The sequence below is a fragment of the Apus apus genome, chromosome 1 (assembly GCF_020740795.1).
Source record: "Apus apus isolate bApuApu2 chromosome 1, bApuApu2.pri.cur, whole genome shotgun sequence".
NCBI lineage: Eukaryota > Metazoa > Chordata > Aves > Apodiformes > Apodidae > Apus > Apus apus.
In genome coordinates this window covers 23,655,683-23,672,448 of record NC_067282.1, presented here as the reverse complement: position 1 = coordinate 23,672,448, position 16,766 = coordinate 23,655,683, and the positions used below count along the sequence as shown (strand labels likewise).

The 16,766-nt window shown below is 39.5% G+C and overlaps 1 protein-coding gene across 2 annotated transcripts in view; it reads left to right on the top strand.

Annotated features, from left to right (window-relative positions):
- The window catches only part of STARD13 (StAR related lipid transfer domain containing 13), a 303,125-nt gene that overhangs the window by 140,892 nt on the left and 145,467 nt on the right, over window positions 1-16,766 (top strand). The window lies entirely within an intron of this gene.

Below are 16,766 nucleotides of genomic sequence, written 5' to 3'. Positions count from 1 at the left end.
TGATCTATTAAGGAATACTCTGAACAATGAAGCAGTAATGTATAAAGACACTTTATACACATACTAATACTCAGTGTCACTCTAAATATCTTCCTCGGTTTCCCTGCTCTGTAGTTCTTTCTGTAAGTTTGATTTTCAGTCAACTTTTTTAATAAGAAAGAAAAATATTGAAAAGACTAGAGCTTGTAAATGTTAAAAATAATATCTAGTCAACAATTGTACAAAATATAGGTGCTTTCAGAATTCATTTTTTCTAACTAATTTTTGCCTACAGTTTGGACTCCTAAGGAGAGCTGAACACCACACAGCTGATAGATGAGCTTGAGTTTGTGACTGCTCTTGAGATGTGACAGGAACCTTGCTGCAAATGGCAATCTAATGCAAACTGATAAATTGCTCTAAAGTTTTCCCCTCTATTGGAATTAGGGGGTGTTGGTTTCCAGCAACTAAGGTAAGACATGGAGCTGTAGGATTCTCAAGTCATTTTATTCTGTGACTGAACAAATGTCTGGCGAAGCTTGTGGACAAACAACCATACTCAGCTCCATTGCAGCTGAGCAACAAAGTTTTTTTAAACTGGATTTTCCAAGAGATATGGCAGAGGGCACATTTTGGCATTTAACATTTATTCCAAAAGTAAAAAAATGCCTGGAAAATTGTCACTGAATAATAAAAAACATCTAGCATATCTGGTTGCTGTTTCAATTAGATCTTTCCCTCAGACCTCTCTGATAGCTGGAATAGAAGCCACGTCCTTATATTTTATTTCCCGGGCAAGGTATAACTTCAAAAGTTTGAAGGCTAGACATGAAAATATGCAAGCAGCAAAATAAATCTTTAGTGTTTTATAAAGCTAACTAAGCATTACAGCTCTGAGAAAGAGACACACACATGGAAGGATGAGCTATATAGTAGGAGCATTTTATTTTCACAGAAAGCACTTCTAATGGGTGGCAGTTCTAGCAATTTTACTGTTTCCCATTAGAAAACATTTCCCTCATGTAAAAATTCTATAGGTTCCGTTTTTGCTATTTTAACTATTTAGGATCAATTCCTAAGGAGTAACTTTGGAGTTTTTGTGCTGTATTGAAGTGACACGTAGTTCCTCTCTGAAAGGCTCAGGGCACAAGAGATATTCTGTGCTGTTCCTTTGTTTGCAAGTCAGGCAGGCAATAGGCAAGCACAGAGGAATGCTTCTGGCCAAACGTCTGCTTATAGAATGTTATTTGGGGCAATAAAGCTGCCAAACAAAGCAGACAGCTTCCGACCTTTTGCAACATTGGACCTTTTGCGGGACTGTAGTCAGACCATCCCACTGTTTCATGCTATGGAACAACCTGCTGTGGTGCCACCTCCTCTCAGAGGGGATGACCATGGCACAAAGAGACAGTCTGTGTGGCTGTGACTGGCTATGGTCAGAGATACCAGTTTCCACTTCCATGAGCACCAGAGAGATGAAGCCCTTTACTGTTGCTCATGTTAGGATTGAAGGCAGGATGTCCAGGCACAAGCCTCAACACCTCCCAGTTGAGTAATAACCACATTAACTTGAAGGAAGTAATCACTGCATAAGCCTCTCCCTAAATATAATGGGACCACTAGAGGAGGACAAAGAGCTGTGTAGTGTCAACGTCAACTACAGGGGCACCTTCCCAAGAAACGGGAGAGTTGCTTTAGCAAGCTTTTCAACAAAAAACCATCCAGTCTCTGCCCTTCCTGTTCTCTGTATTAGATTCCAACCAGGCCAGCAAGTTGCTATGACAGAAATGCACATAGAGATGCTGGTTTTTATTGAGTTCCCAGCACAAGGCAAAAACAAATTAGTAATTACCACCATGCTATCAAGCCACAGCTGAAGTGCAGCAATAGGAGGCTGGAGAGCTGCATATGAATGCAAAAGAGATTTCAAAGCCATCCCATGTATAAACAATTCTGTTGCATATAATGAGAATTATGTCATGATTCTATGATTTGTCAGCTGTGATTTTGGCTCTGTGTCTTTATGAAGGCAGAGCAATAAGAAAGGCAAGGTAAGGAAAACAGATGGCCAGAAAGTTGCTTTATATATGAGTATTATGAAGTAGATCTGAAAATGCTATTCCAGCCTTGGTGAAGTGTTGGGTTGTGACATGGGGACTGAGAAGGGAATGGCTTTAGGCTTTCATTTGAAATTTGTTTATATTAGGTACATACCTACCCTGGAATTTTTCTTGGTTCCCAAAGACTCTGTTATGTGAAGCTAGTAGGTATTGCAGGCCAATTTCTTTTAAAGCGAAAGGAGAGATTTTTCCCTGGAGTGATTATTGTGAAAACTAATGGGTTTACATCAGAGTTAACTTAAGCACCAATGCAATGATAGTTTAAAATTAAGCAATATGATTGATTAAATAGTCAAGAAGTTGCCCAGCACATTCTCTGCAAGGCATAGGTCTGCCTGATGATTGCCATGCAGATTTTTAGTATTAGCTGCTAATTTATTAATAAGAAGGACAGACAGTAAAGTATGCAATGTTTAAAATTTGGTTTGCTTGACTTCTACATGGAAATGTAAAAAGAAATGCTGAAACTACTTGTAAGCAAAGTTGATTAAAAATTCATTTATTCAATGAACTACAACTGCTAGTGCTTTTTTAATTACCTGAACAGTTACAGATGTAGTTATGTATCTCTCAGAAGTAACTGGCATTTTATGGAATGTTTAGCTTACCAGGGGTATATTTCTCTTCACTTTAAATTCCATCCTTATTGCAATATATGATTACATATGCTATGTAGTTAACACTAAGATAAGACTGGCTAGTGAGTAAAGCTTGCTTTTAAAAGTCAGAAAAATGCCTATCTGTATCACTGAAGTTATTAGATTAATTGAATGGTTTTCAAGACCATAATTATCAATTTATTTTAAAATTGCCTTAATTCTGAGAAGTAAACTGATTCTAGCATGGAATTCTACAGTTTTATCCTGTAGAATATTAAGGATTCCTTCTTTGTAGAATCTAATTTTTTGCCCATTGCAGTCACTGGAAGCTTGTTGGGGGTAGGATTAGTCTCTTAATGATGCATTTATGGCTGTATATAAATCATTTATATTTGTAAAGTAAAAAAATACCTTCCACTTTTCACAGGATTTCAGAATCAAACAAATTCTCAAACAGCTGAGGAAACAGAAAGCTTGGGAACGTTATATTTCATAAAATGTACATAGTTCCTTTAGCAAAGTCTGAAAACTACAACTTGGATTGCTAATTAAGTGATTTATGATTTTAAAATAATAGTAAATGCACCAGGAGATGCTTATTGTGGTTGTTCAGAGAACCTCTGTCCCTGCTCATGTGTGCCAGGGCACTCATCTGAGCTGTTATCACTGTCTCAGCCAGCAACAGGGCAGGGCTTGCTAGTGCAAAATACCAGAGAAAAATCAGAGATGGAGTGGTTAAGGCCCAGGGTGTTGGTGGTCCACTCCTGTCAAAGACAGAGGAACCTGGGGTGCAGAAATAGAAGGGAGAGACTTGAAGAACTATTTCTTCTGTGCCTGCTTCCCAAAGCAGTGGAGAGGGAATATGGAAAGAAATAATTGCATTGTCTCATAACTGAATGGTCTTACAGCCTTTCCCAGCAATAGCAGCCTACCATCCATGCCAGGTCTCCATCATGAAAAGCTGCTAGTTTGGATTTCCAGGGTCGGTTAGTAGGCAAAGCAGGCACAAGGCCATAGGTACTTTGGCATCACTAGCAGGCTGCTGATACTGGCATCAGTTTTATAAATATGTATTACATAAAGTTATCCCTGCTTTTCACACTCTTTCTTGTCTACTCACCAATACATTGTTGAAATCTTCAATTTGCAGGTTTCTGGACTCTTGTTTGATTACAAAAATGTACGATGAGTTTCCAAATTTAAAATGAACGTCTGCTATGTATTTTCACCTATTTGTAGGACAGACAGAACTGGTGTGATACACTCAATGGCTAGATGAAGTATTGGAGATCTCAAAATATTCAGTAAAGTAACTTAAAACACACCTTTGCATTTGTTGCTTTTGTTGCTGCACTCCTCTGCTATGGCCCCACAGCTGTGGAATTTTTAAAGCATAGCAACAACCATATAGTGATGATATCCAGAGTACTAGGTTACACATAGGTAAGTAACTGTGTGCAGAAAGAATCATAGATCATAGGGTGCCAGGTTGGAAGGGACCTCAAGGGTCATCTGGTCCAACCTTTCTAGGTAATACTAAGTAAGAGAAATACATGAGTGTCTCTAATTTGCTGTGATGTGTATATGGAACAGTGATGTAAGTGTAATATGTTGTGCTTCCTTAGACCTTGATAAACCCTGTGTCTTATGAGCACTGAGGAGGAAATACCTTTGATGTCCAAGTGTTCATTTGCAATGGCTTCATTTTATTATTACACAACACAATTTGGTTGGGCCCAGAGAATTCCTTTCCAGTGATTTTGTTCCCTTGGGTTTGATCTTTCTTTTACTGAAGTCTGTAGCACACTGTCCTTGGTAATGTCAACAGAGGCCAAGTGGAGTGATGAAGTACAGGAGCTCTGTTGTGTAGGGCTGCTGGGATGTCAGGTATGCCTTGCTGTCCTTTGGAAACCACAGAGCTGCCTCTGTCTGCAGCACTAGGCTTATTTCATCATTATCCTTTTAGATGTTACAGAAAAGCAGCTCCCATTTTTTGGCAGGAAACACTCCCCCACATCCACTTTAGGCTCTTTTCTTTTCTTTGCCTCCTCTCCTGTGGGCAAAAACTTTGTCAAGAAAGCACATTTGTTTGGACCAGGAACAGAGACAGCTGATACTCAGCTAGTGATTTTGATTGCCTGGCTGGTAAGGGTTGAGGGAATAGATAATGTCAAGATTTCCTCTGCATTCCAAATCTGTTTTCCTCCTAAGGATAGCAGGCAGTGAGTGTGACTTTTCCCACTCAGCTTTTCCCACAGTCAGTAAGACTTATCTGACAACGGAGTTAGTGTCAACTGTCCAAAACTAACTTGGAGATATCTTCCTTTCACCACCCCTGTGCTGTTATTGCTTATCAATGTCACTCTCCAGCTTAAATGACCGGTTAATTTACAGACATACTGAGACAAATTCGCTGCTGTTGCAGCTCCACTGAGTTCAGTGCAGTTGCACTAGGAATGAATTTGACCGTAGGTGTCTAAAAAGCACAAGTGGGAGGAATGTGATACTAACAGAAGCAAGAACAATGTGACAATCAAAAGAGAAAGGAAGCCTTAAGCTTTGGCAGGATTCCCATTTCAGATTTCTGGAGTGTGATCCAACAAGGTGCTCATGTTTTACAGCTGGTGCTGCAAGAGAAAAGTTGTTATTCAGCAGCAAAACAATTCCAGTCTTTCCATATCAAAAGGTAGCCCATATTAAGAGAGGGAGAGAAAAAAAAATTAATAGGATTTCAGAACACAAATTCTGTTAGGAATCATGAGGGCTGTGCTTTTAAATCTGCCAGAGACCTTAAAATACTAGAATGAAACTGAAAAATACTCAACCTGGGATTTTCCAATGAATCTACAATGGTTGAATACTGAAATCCCATTAAAATTCTACTGAAACAGTGAGATGGAGCTGATACCTCTAGCTTTCCCTACAGTCTGGTGTGGCTCTATAAGCACGTTTCTGTCAATGGGGGGAGAGAAACACTTGCAGTGCGTAAGATCATCTTCAGCTGGAGCAAGTCCCCCTTCACAGATCTGCTGTAGCACCTCTTCTGGGCAGCTGGTTTTGGGTGGAATGAGTTATCCTCTGAGGGACAGCCCTCTCCCTCCCAGCTCTGCACCTCCTTCAGTTCTCTTTTAACAATGGGTGCCTAAAATTCAAGGAATAGGAATCTTACACCTATTGCTTTTGAAATTTATTCTCGTTTCTGATTCACAGATGAAGTAAAAATGAATGAAGTGTAAAAACAAGCATATTTAAGGTATTTTAACCTTAGTTAATCCAGTTAACCTGGGGTAGGGCTAAGGGTTTGCTAGCAGGGCAAACAGCCGACAGTGTATCCAGAGCACTTTGTTCATTGCATTGCATGCTTCTCTACAACACACACATTTCCTACCTACTGGTTTTGTCTCTTAGAGTTTTCTGGACTTCTCTATCTCTGTTTATTTTCTCTCCATTTCCTTCTTTGCAAAATCCAGTTTTAGTTTTCCTCCATTTCCATTCACTATTCAGTTGGCTCTCAAAGGCACTGCCACTTTACAGTCTGGTTACACACCCATGGGTTATGTCTCCTTGATTGGCTGAGGATTAGCCAACTTTCTGGGTACTAAGAAGCAAAGTTTAAAAACTGAGAACCAAAAGCTGAACTTGCAGATTCCTGTTTGGGCCTTTAGATAAATCACCTGATTTTCAGAAAGGATTTCAGAAGTGACTGATGTGTGGTAACCACTTCTGAAAATCAGACAGCTACTTAGGGTGTTATATTTAGGGGCATACTTTTAAAAATCATTAATTTTTTGTGCCTAGGCAGAGTATTTCCAGACTTAATGCCAGGATGTGAGTGCATTCTGGAGTCCTCTTTTCAAATAAGAGATGAAGCACTGCCAGAAACTGAGTTAAAAGTGGAAGTGTTGGAATACACTCATCAGGTTCAGCTGTCCAAGGCAGCTAGAATGATGCCCATATTTAAAGATGAAAAGAAGTCATTGTGGGTAATGACAATAATTACAGCTTCCTGTATTAATTATCATATATATTTCTGAAAAAAAAACAACCAACCACAACACAACAAAGAAAGCTATAATGAGCCCAGATAAGAATACAGATTTAGGATCCAGTATGGCTTTGTAAAAGGAAAGTGAAACAGCTTTTGCACAGGAAAACAGGGAGAGATAAAACTTATCTAGGCTTCCCAAACTAATATTCCAGAGATCTTCAAAGCAGAGAGGAAATAACATGAGAAATCAGTGTGGGAAGGAGATTTTGGTCATGGAACATAAACTTTATAAAAGATACAGAGACACCCAAATTAAAGTTGTCAGTTTTTGCAATGAAGAGAGGCTAGTAATAGGTTGCCTAAAAGATTTTTAATAGGACAAGTATCATTTAAAGCTTCGTTATCTTGACAAGTGAGCGAACAGATGGCAAAATCTGTAGCAAACAGTATTTTCTAGGGTACTAAAGATCAGAAAGGTTTCTCAGACCCAAATTCAGATCACCAAAGCAAGGTATATTTGACAACCTCAAAGCAGATAGTATTTCAGTTTACCTGAGTGTGAGGTAATGCTCAGGAATGATCTGATAGTGCATACTTAATGAAGTGTTACCAGTTCAGAAGAATACCTAGGCAACATTATGGACAGCTTAATTAAAACAGCTCAGCAAAAACAGCTGTTCAATTTGCAGCGCTAGATGTGAAAGCAAATAAAATGCTAATTTATATGAACCATAAAGAACAGTATTGATGTTATTATAATGTCATCATATAAATTCAGGGTACTATATCACAGTGGCTTCCAGTGTCTTTGACATTACAAAACTATCTACAAAAAGAAACACTCAGAGAAGCTGGTGAAGGATGATGTGCAGGGAAGATACAATCATTTTACTTAAAGAACTTATGAAAAAAAATGTTGTGGCATTAAATTCCTGCTGATGTTTAAGTCATAGGGATAGCCAATGAATGTAAGATGCAGAACAAGTAGCAGCCTTATGATCTGGAATCTGTTTTCCAAATTAATGAGGATCATCAAATCAGCAAGAAACTGAGAGCTTTATGTACTGTGTGAGTGAACAAGGAAGGGGAAGTACCCACACTGAATGAAATCTTGCAGTGAAGCACATGGGAATTTTTTTTTCTAATAGTTTACCAACTCAGGAATTTCACCATTCATGTGAGATTGTCACTAGTGTTTGGTCTAAATCGTGGGGATTTTTAAAGAAATATTAGAGCAGTTCTCTTGTAGGAAGGGAGGCTGTCCCTGGTGTTTATTGAGAAGACCTTAAATTTCATCAGTTCTGCATTTAAAGGGCAGTTTCTGCCTGTACAAAGTAGAGTAAGATGCTACTGTTAATTTTTAGTAGTACATACAACCAACTGTGCATTTATCCTGCCTGGCTACGAGAGATGAGCTATAGGACAGGACAGAGGAAGATAAAACCCAATCTGGTTAAGTCCTAAAGGAAGATAATGTTTTCCAGATGAAATAGTATTCCTTATGACTTGACTGACAGCAATAAACTGTGTTAGATGACTGCAAAACCACTTAGAAACATTTCTGAATAGAAACTCGGAATAACCTCTAATTTGAAGCATAAGACTAGGTTTTTGGTTTTCATATTTACTGCTTACCCTTTTTTACCTTGAGCAATTGCATTCACTAAAATATTTTAAGGCCTGAACTCTGAAACTATGTATCTGATAAGTTTGATCAAATTAACATCAAGGGTTACTTAGTATAAATATTCTCTGTCATGTAATTTTACTGATCATCTGTCTCAAAAACTTAACACTGCGTAAGATCCTGCTGAGTTACAATCTTTTTAGCACATACTCTCCTAGAAACTTACATGAGGTTTTGTAATGTAAACTATTAAAAAGCTCACTGAAATGTAGAACCATGTCAAGTGATTACTACTGAGCAGATTTATGTCAGCACAAGATGACAAAAAGCTGTTGAAGTGAGTCTGCATGACAGTAGTGTACGTAAACAGTATAAGCAACACCTGTATCTGCAGCACCATAAAAGTGTTCTGACATCATCCTAGGAACTAATTTCACTAGAAATCATTGCACCACTGAAAATAAACTTTGGAATCAGTAATACATACAAGCAAAGTAACAACTTTTTCTTGTCTTCTTGAACACTCCTGAAGACATCTCCTTCATTTGCATGGCACTTTAATGGAAGTCAAGGGGAATCCTGTATGTGCAGTTTCAAAAAAGCATCTAATAAGAGGGTGGGTCAGGTCAGCTAGAATACAGTGCCCCAAGGGACTACAAGGGGGAGGTGAATCCTGCGCTTCTCTTTCTGGGATCAACTTTTCAAGTCACACTACATAAAAAAGATAGCCCTTTCTAGAAAGCAAGTGGTGGAATATCAGGGAGAGCAGTGGCTGTGGCCTCTGTCCTCATGCGGGTCACATCCCTGTACACAGAAGCAGGTGATGGGGAAACACCTCCTCAAGCAGTCCCTGCTATCACCTTTATTGGGAATTCAGTTGTCCCAAGTAATGCCTCCAGTCACAAAAGAGAAAAGAAAATATCTTTATATTTTCTAGCTTTCTCCCATGTTGTTTGGTATTACTATTTATATAATTGTAACTGAATGTCACTATTAAAATTTGATTCTGTGAAGAGAAAAATGGGCACATAGCACAGATATTTTGCCTCTTACTTGCAGAAGCTGCAGTCTATTTAGAAGACCACAATAAGTTATGCTTTGCATGTTGGACAATTTAATTTCTCACAGTCAAATTCTTTTACATAAACTATAATTAAACAGCATCCCACCAGTGTTTTCATAAAGTCTGCTGCCTACTCTTCAGTGACACCTTATAGCTCACCTCTCTGTGCATAAATGTAATATAGTCCACATAAAAATACTTTTCCAAGCTACTAAATCTCGAATACAATTATGCTACTGTGCAACCCCTCTCCAGCTTAAATGCAAAAGGCATGAAGAGTTTAAGCAAAACTAAGGTGAAGAAGCTACAAATTTAGTGTCACAAGTATTTTTTAGACTAGCACTTCACAGCTATGCTTTTGCCTACCTAAATATGTGAAGCCATTACTGAAGGAATATTGGACTTCTTTTGGTAACTCTTTTTTTTTCTCCTAAGCTCTCTGTAATGTTTTCAAGGGCAGCACTACAGGCCTATTCATGTTTCAACCAAAAAAAGTAAAACTTTCAGCGACTGATAGTAAACCATTCTCTGCACAGCTCTAAAAATTGAAACTGCAGTTGTTACTGCTGACTTGTTAATATAACACAGACATTGACATTTCCTGGTTACTGTAAACACTGAAATGCTTTTGGAGTTAATGGAATACAGGTGCTGCCTGATGCTACCAAAATGTTCTCACAGAAACAGAGACATTTTTTGATAGAAAGGGCTGCAGGTCCACCTAGTCCAGCCCTTTCCTCACAGCATGAATATCCTGCTTCTCAGTGGGAATACCCAGATATGTAAATGTCATGAAACAAGCATTCTTCCTTAAGCTTAAGCTGCTTCATACTAGCAGGAACGTACCACTTAGCCTGCTGGAGCGAGGAGTTCTGTAATGCCAGAGCTGGGTGATGGGGTGGGCCCAGGCAGGCTTGGAGCTGGCTGGGAAACTTTCCCAAGGGGGCTGTGGGAAATTATGCTTACAATCGAATCGTAACCAACCTTCACTTCAAATGAGATTCTGACAATACTGTGAACAGCCAACTGGCCATTCTTTACTCCAGAATAAAGAGAAAAAAAAAAAAAAACAGTCTTAATAGCTCCTGTAGAACTGTTTAGATTAATAGAGGTTGACTTGGGCCTTAGCCAAATTTTTATTCTGCTTGTTACAATCTGCCTACCTGAAATTCTATCCTCTATATTGCAATTGGCCATGACATTTTTTATTTCCTGTCCAAAACCATTAGTAGCATTGCATTTCAATTCTATTCACTGTGTATTTTTAAAATCTGTTAAATAAATTAAAATAGTAGCTGTGTGACCAGTAAAGAAAGAAGCTCTGTAAAAATCCATAGCTTGCAATATATTGTTACTTGGCAATATGCCCCCATTAGTCCGTAGCCTGCTTACTGGGAAGGTGTGTGTGCATGAGCATGTGTGTATCTGAAGAAACTTCTTACTTTTAAAGTGGTTTGGGGAACAATACTGTGGCATTGTTGTTAGATCCTGTTGTCAGGATTGATTGTGTTTTCCTGGGTAATCCAGAAGAGTTAATAAATAAATAAATAAATAAATAAGCAGTTCCCAGGTCTCTAAGACAATATCCAGATATAGTGTGTGCTAAATTGCTGCTCCTGACTGCTTCAAGGCTTTTTTACACAAATGTTCCAATTATTTCTAATGTGATGGCAATAACAGTTGGAAGTTTGGAAAAAAAATACTCTTGGTTTAGACAAGGTCCCTATACAATATTAAGGAAATGAGCACTTTGAGAGCAAAGAAAGATGTAATTTAGAATAATATTTTTTGTCAAGTACTAAAAAAGAGGGAGAAAATCAGAAGCTGGAATGAGAAGAACAGGGGCAGTATTCTGTGCTGAGACATTTCTTGTTTCATCATAGCTGCTCACTTTCTCAAGGGCATTAATCGCCTCAAAATTTCAAGCTCTGATCCAATAAAAAAAATACTGTATCTACACACATAAAATATATTCCACTTTCCCAAGTGCTTAATCATTGAAGATTTGGCTATTTCTACAGTGACTGGCTTTGCCAAACTCAAATTTTCATGTCTGCAATATACTATATTTTAAAGACGTCCACAGAGCATCTTACAAAAGGAAGTGAAAGTTTATTGGCACTCGATTTGTTTTGTTCATTCTTCTCCTCTGCTATGTGAGAAATGGGCAAGGGTTTTCATGGCTGCAGCTCTTGAGAATTTCAGCTGAGTATCAGCTTTGTTGTTTACTGTTCAGTAGAAGCGCTCTGTTTATTCAGACAGTAATCCATCCAGTAATCATTCGTGCTGCAGTTACCTCCCTGTCCTTTTTCAGCATTCTTAAAGAGCAGAGCACCCTCTGACCTGTCATGCAGGGCCTTCACCTGGAGATCATAATTCTCCTGGGACAAATTAGGCTGAGATAAGGAGACAAGATAGGAGAAGTAGAGGAGTTATTAAAAAAATACTCTGCAAAAGCTAGATGCAACTAGGATATGAGATGGAGAGAAATATCCAAGTTAATGTTGTCCAGAATGTGAAAATCCTGTTCCACACTAAAACCAGGAAAATGGCAGTTATTTTCCAGAAAAACGGACGTTTTCTCTAATTTTTATTCTGTAAGAAGTTACTCTTTTCTTTTTCTTTTTTTTTTTCTTTTTATTTTCTTTTTGTCAGAAAGAGTTTTCCAAGCGAAAATTCATGGTTGCTGTAGGAAAAAACTTTCATCCTATGTTTAGTATCTCATTTTTGTTCTCACTTACTCTGCCTTGATAGACAAAACCTACTTCAGTGCATCGCAAATGCAAACGCCCTGGCAGCTATCTGCTGTCATTTTTCATTGCAGTCCATCCTGCCTTTATTTTGCATCAAGTGGAGGCTACTTGGCTTTAAGCTGAAGGCCCTTCCCTCCCCTATATATCAATTGTTCGATATTAAAAGCTTGATTCCCACAGTCTGTCTGTACATTTTCAAATGTGCATTTTCCTTCTTTCTCTAAAATTGCTGCTCATGCTTGGAAGTTGGTTGTCTGAATATATAAAGACACCACATTAACCTCCTTGAAAACCCTCTTGCTCATTCAGTGCACATTAGTGCCTCCAGAAACTAATTCTGGGGTGCTAGCACCAGTAGTTACTATGCTGGCCAGTATCGTTATATTGTTCTCTTGTACTCCACCCTTCCCACCCCAATTAGCTCTGGTGACTTGGTTTATATTTAGTTTGTGATCTCCTGCGGGCAAAGATTGGACTGTTGCTCTATCCAGTTTCTGATTGTAAGTGCTTTAATAATACGGTTTATTAATAAGAATAATAATAAAGTAGCATTCTCTGTGTGAACAAGAGAAAAGCTTACTTCCTCCCATCTTCTCCATGCCAGTTTCAGCAAGGGTGAAGGAGCACAGTCAAACAGCAGATACTTTGTTGCTGTGGCCTGTATCTGAGTGTGCTTATTGAATACTGTAAGAAGTCCAGTTTATTTCAGCATTAATCACTGTGAACAAAAGTGAAAGAATTTGGTCCCAACTAATGAAAGCCAGCAGCGCCCCGCTGTTGGCAAAGTGTGGAGTGATCCTTTCCCAGAGCTTCAGAAAGCTGAAATGGAGAAGGATCGACAGATAGGTGCCAATCTCTTGATAAACTGAGAAAGCGTGAAACTGCTTTATAATTGATCCTCATTAAAGCTATCTTAAAATGATTATAATTTGCATCTGTAAATAACAAGCAAGGAGAGCATGCCAGGGAACAAGCTGGAACATTTTGTCCTCCTTCACAATGATTCTTATTTTTGTCTATCCAAAATGTTTGTTTGTTTACTTAGATGTCAAAGAGGACACCTACTCATATGGCCTTGGTGCTTTTCACATAACTTCAACCACAGAATTAGTATGCAATTCACTGCCGTCTACTAGGAAAACAAGCAATGGAAAACCTCAGATCTTTTCTTCCCTTCCAGTGGAAATTCAGACTTGCAACATCATGCTCTGGACATTTAGTCTGTGACAGAAAACAAATTCCAGAGCCCTAGGACCCTCAAAGAGATCATTGCCAAAGTTATAAATATTACTTGATGTATTTATATCTAGACTGTCTGAGCTGCTATTTGAAGCTACAAAAGCACAGCAACACTATTTCAAGTATAAAAAACTTCAAGAAACTTCATTCATTTCCAGTCAGTTCCTGAAGAATTAGATGTATTATAAAATTTGGTATTGCACTGGTTAGCATCAGCCTACATCAGTGCCCCGTAGTACTAATTGATTTTCTCTTTTTCTTTAATACTGCTTTTATAAGAGATACAAATGTAAGGAGCTTGTGTCCACTAAACGGCATGTACTCTTCTCACATTTTCCTCTGCAAGACATATCCTGTGTTTTCTTTCACAAGCAGACAAATATTGTGAAGTGGTTAAACTAACAAAAAACCTGACTTACCAAAAGTAAGGACTAGAGGAAAAAGAGGAAAGAAGCTGTACTTTTGCCAGTGTTTTTGAGTAGTTTACAAATGGCAAACCAAGGTGTAGTAATTTTTTTCTTTCTTTAGGCCTGATTCTTTTCTTACCAGGTGCATGGGAGTTTTTTACAGTGGCTTTATTAGGACTAGATCAGCCTGCATGATGGAATCTATAACAAATTAAAATGACACTGCTAACTAGGGGCCAGATTATTATGTAGTATCAATTAACTTGGTGTTAATTACCATGGTGATTGGAAGGAACTATAAATTGCTAAATACATAATTAGAACATCAGACTTCTGTGCCACAATGGCATCAGAAGACGGGTGTAATTAGATTAGATCTTCTCCCAACATTTTACATGCTTGCAGTATTTTAAGACTGACAAATAGCACTTTCATCCCTGTCAATATTCTGTTATCAATGAGAAACAACGAACGTCATAGTTCAGCTTCTTTTAAGGCAACTGGGAATTTTTCTCCTTTCTGTTAGTCACATACAATGCTTTTATTGCAATTACTCTGCACAGAACCATTTTCGCATGGCAAGTATCAAGCAGGAAAACTGCTGTTTCTGTAGAAAATGTTCTTTCCTTTTCTTTTTCCGAGAAAGGTTCTCTGTCTTGTTTAGGATGTAAGATGTTTCAAGCTGTAAACAAGAGCACTGATCAGTTGGCTACTTACACTCTTAACTAGAAAATGAAAATGAGAGGAGGGAGACCAAAACTTTATCATTTAGTCATGCTTTCTAACTCCTAAAAGGAAGTGAAACACCTTTGACCCATGAATGATCCCCAACACATACCTTTCTTCAAGCAGGCTGTGTAGAGCATCTCTTATTGTAACTGCTACTAGTAGGTGCAATACATCAAAATTACCTGTGTTGGTAACCCAACTCCTGAACAGCTGACTGTGATTAAAGGCAGAAGACAGGAATGGGCCAGTTGCTGCATGAGATATTTCCTCATTACTCGATTGCATTGTTTTATTTGGGGAGAAAAGTACAGTATCTGATCTTGCTGCTGCTGGATTTAGTTTTCCACAATAAAGTACCTGAAATTAGTAATATTTTTGTCAGTGCCTGCCACAGAGTTTGGTCTAGGCTTGCCAGTTCAGTTCTACTGCTGTTTACGAAATACAGCCCTATCACTGGAGTCTACCTGAATAACCTGCAGTGAGATTGGCAGCTGCTAGTATCTCATTGCTAATTAGCTGTTTTCAATAAATCTGGAAGCCTAGGGACATTTTTGAGACAGTAACATCTTCAAAAATTACACAGAAGGGAAGAGAATATCTTTTGTTGTATCACTACGTTCTGGCTGTCACAGAAAGCAACTGAAGAAAGGGAGATCAGACAGGCTGGACACAGCAAGAGGGTGCATTCAAGTGTGGCTGCCAGAAGAGCACTGTTGAAGGTTACAGTACTGGCTGTCACAGACCGGTGTTTGTGGGTAATGACACAGCAATATGATACAAAACCTTCAAAACTGATGTTATGATTTCACCTCTAGACTGTGTGTCACTGTTCTTCTTTATAGGGAAGCTGAGTATAACGTCAGATAATAATTTCTTATCTCTACATGGCTCCCAGCAGATAGGAGCCTGTGGCAGGAAACAGACATCATAGCTAGTGGTAATGGCTGTGTTGAGAGGGATTAAATAAAGTGAGGCAGAGGTCAGAAGCAGATTTACTGGGAAGAGGAGCTGGTTGTAGGAACTGTAATCCTCTCTTCTCCCATTAACATCAGCAGGTGTTTGTTGTGGATCATGGGTTGTGGGAGTATTTACATAATTATGCTGTTCCACCTTCCAGATCTCGGATACATCCGTCCCTGGAAGGCATCCCTTTTCTCGTAAGAGTTTGTCCAGTCACTTGGAGGACACTGTAGCTGGAATTGCAGGAGGAGGAGTGACATACAACATCTTCATGAGTTCTGGACAAGCGTGTTGTCTCTACTCTACCAGATAAAGTAGAGTTAGTTTAAGATGAATCTTTTAATATTAACCTTTTATGATGAGGGACAGTGGAAAATAAATTCACATCAGAGTGTAAGCAGAAAACGTTATTAAAAATGAGTGGTAACATGGAATACATCTGCTTATTTGCTGTTAGCTCTTACGGGCATTGCTGACATTGCAGTTACAGTTTTAATTTAAACAAGATGGAGATATCAATAATGTTTAACATAACTGCTCTGCCTGGGCATTCAGCTGTTTCAGTGTAAGGCACTCACTGTCAGGAACATCAGCCTCTTCATTGGATATCACAAGTACTCTGCAAAAAGAGTAAGCAATAAGTAATTTGTGACTAAATAAATTGAAGGCCCTGTTGTCCTCAGCTACTGGACTCTGCTGCCAGTTGTGCTGGGAACCATCCACTCTGTGGGTGGCCAGAATAGGGAAGGGGCCACTGGTACAACAGTAATTCCCAGATTACAGGGGAAGCAGAGACCCAGAAATGGTTTCCTAAATAGGATAAGGGCCCTGGTGTTGCTCTTTGGCTTGTCTAGGGATGGAGGAATTGAGATTCCTTTTAATCTGTAAATGTGTGAGTGGAAAAAACAACAACAACAACAACAAAAAGAGCTGCTAGGGTTTAGTTTGGAAATCTTTTTGGAGCATAAGAGCTTGTTAGAGAAGAGGAGATGATCCCACCGCCTGCCCCTCACGGGCACCAGCGAGAGTGACACCCGCGCCGCAGCCCCCGCGGCCCGCAGGCGGGGCCGGCGGCTTGCGGGGCAGGAGCCGGGCAGGACCCCGGGGCAGCCTCCCCGCCCCGCGGGGGCTGGGGCGCGGGGGAGGGACGGGGAGGAGGGCGGCGGGACGGGGCGCTGGGGAGGCCGGCGCACGCTGCTGCCCCTGGCCCGGCGGGGGCGGGCGGCGCTCAGGTGAAGGCAGGGGCCGCCCGCCCGGAGCGGCGGTGACGCGCGTTGCGGGGCTGCCCCGGGGCCCCATGTG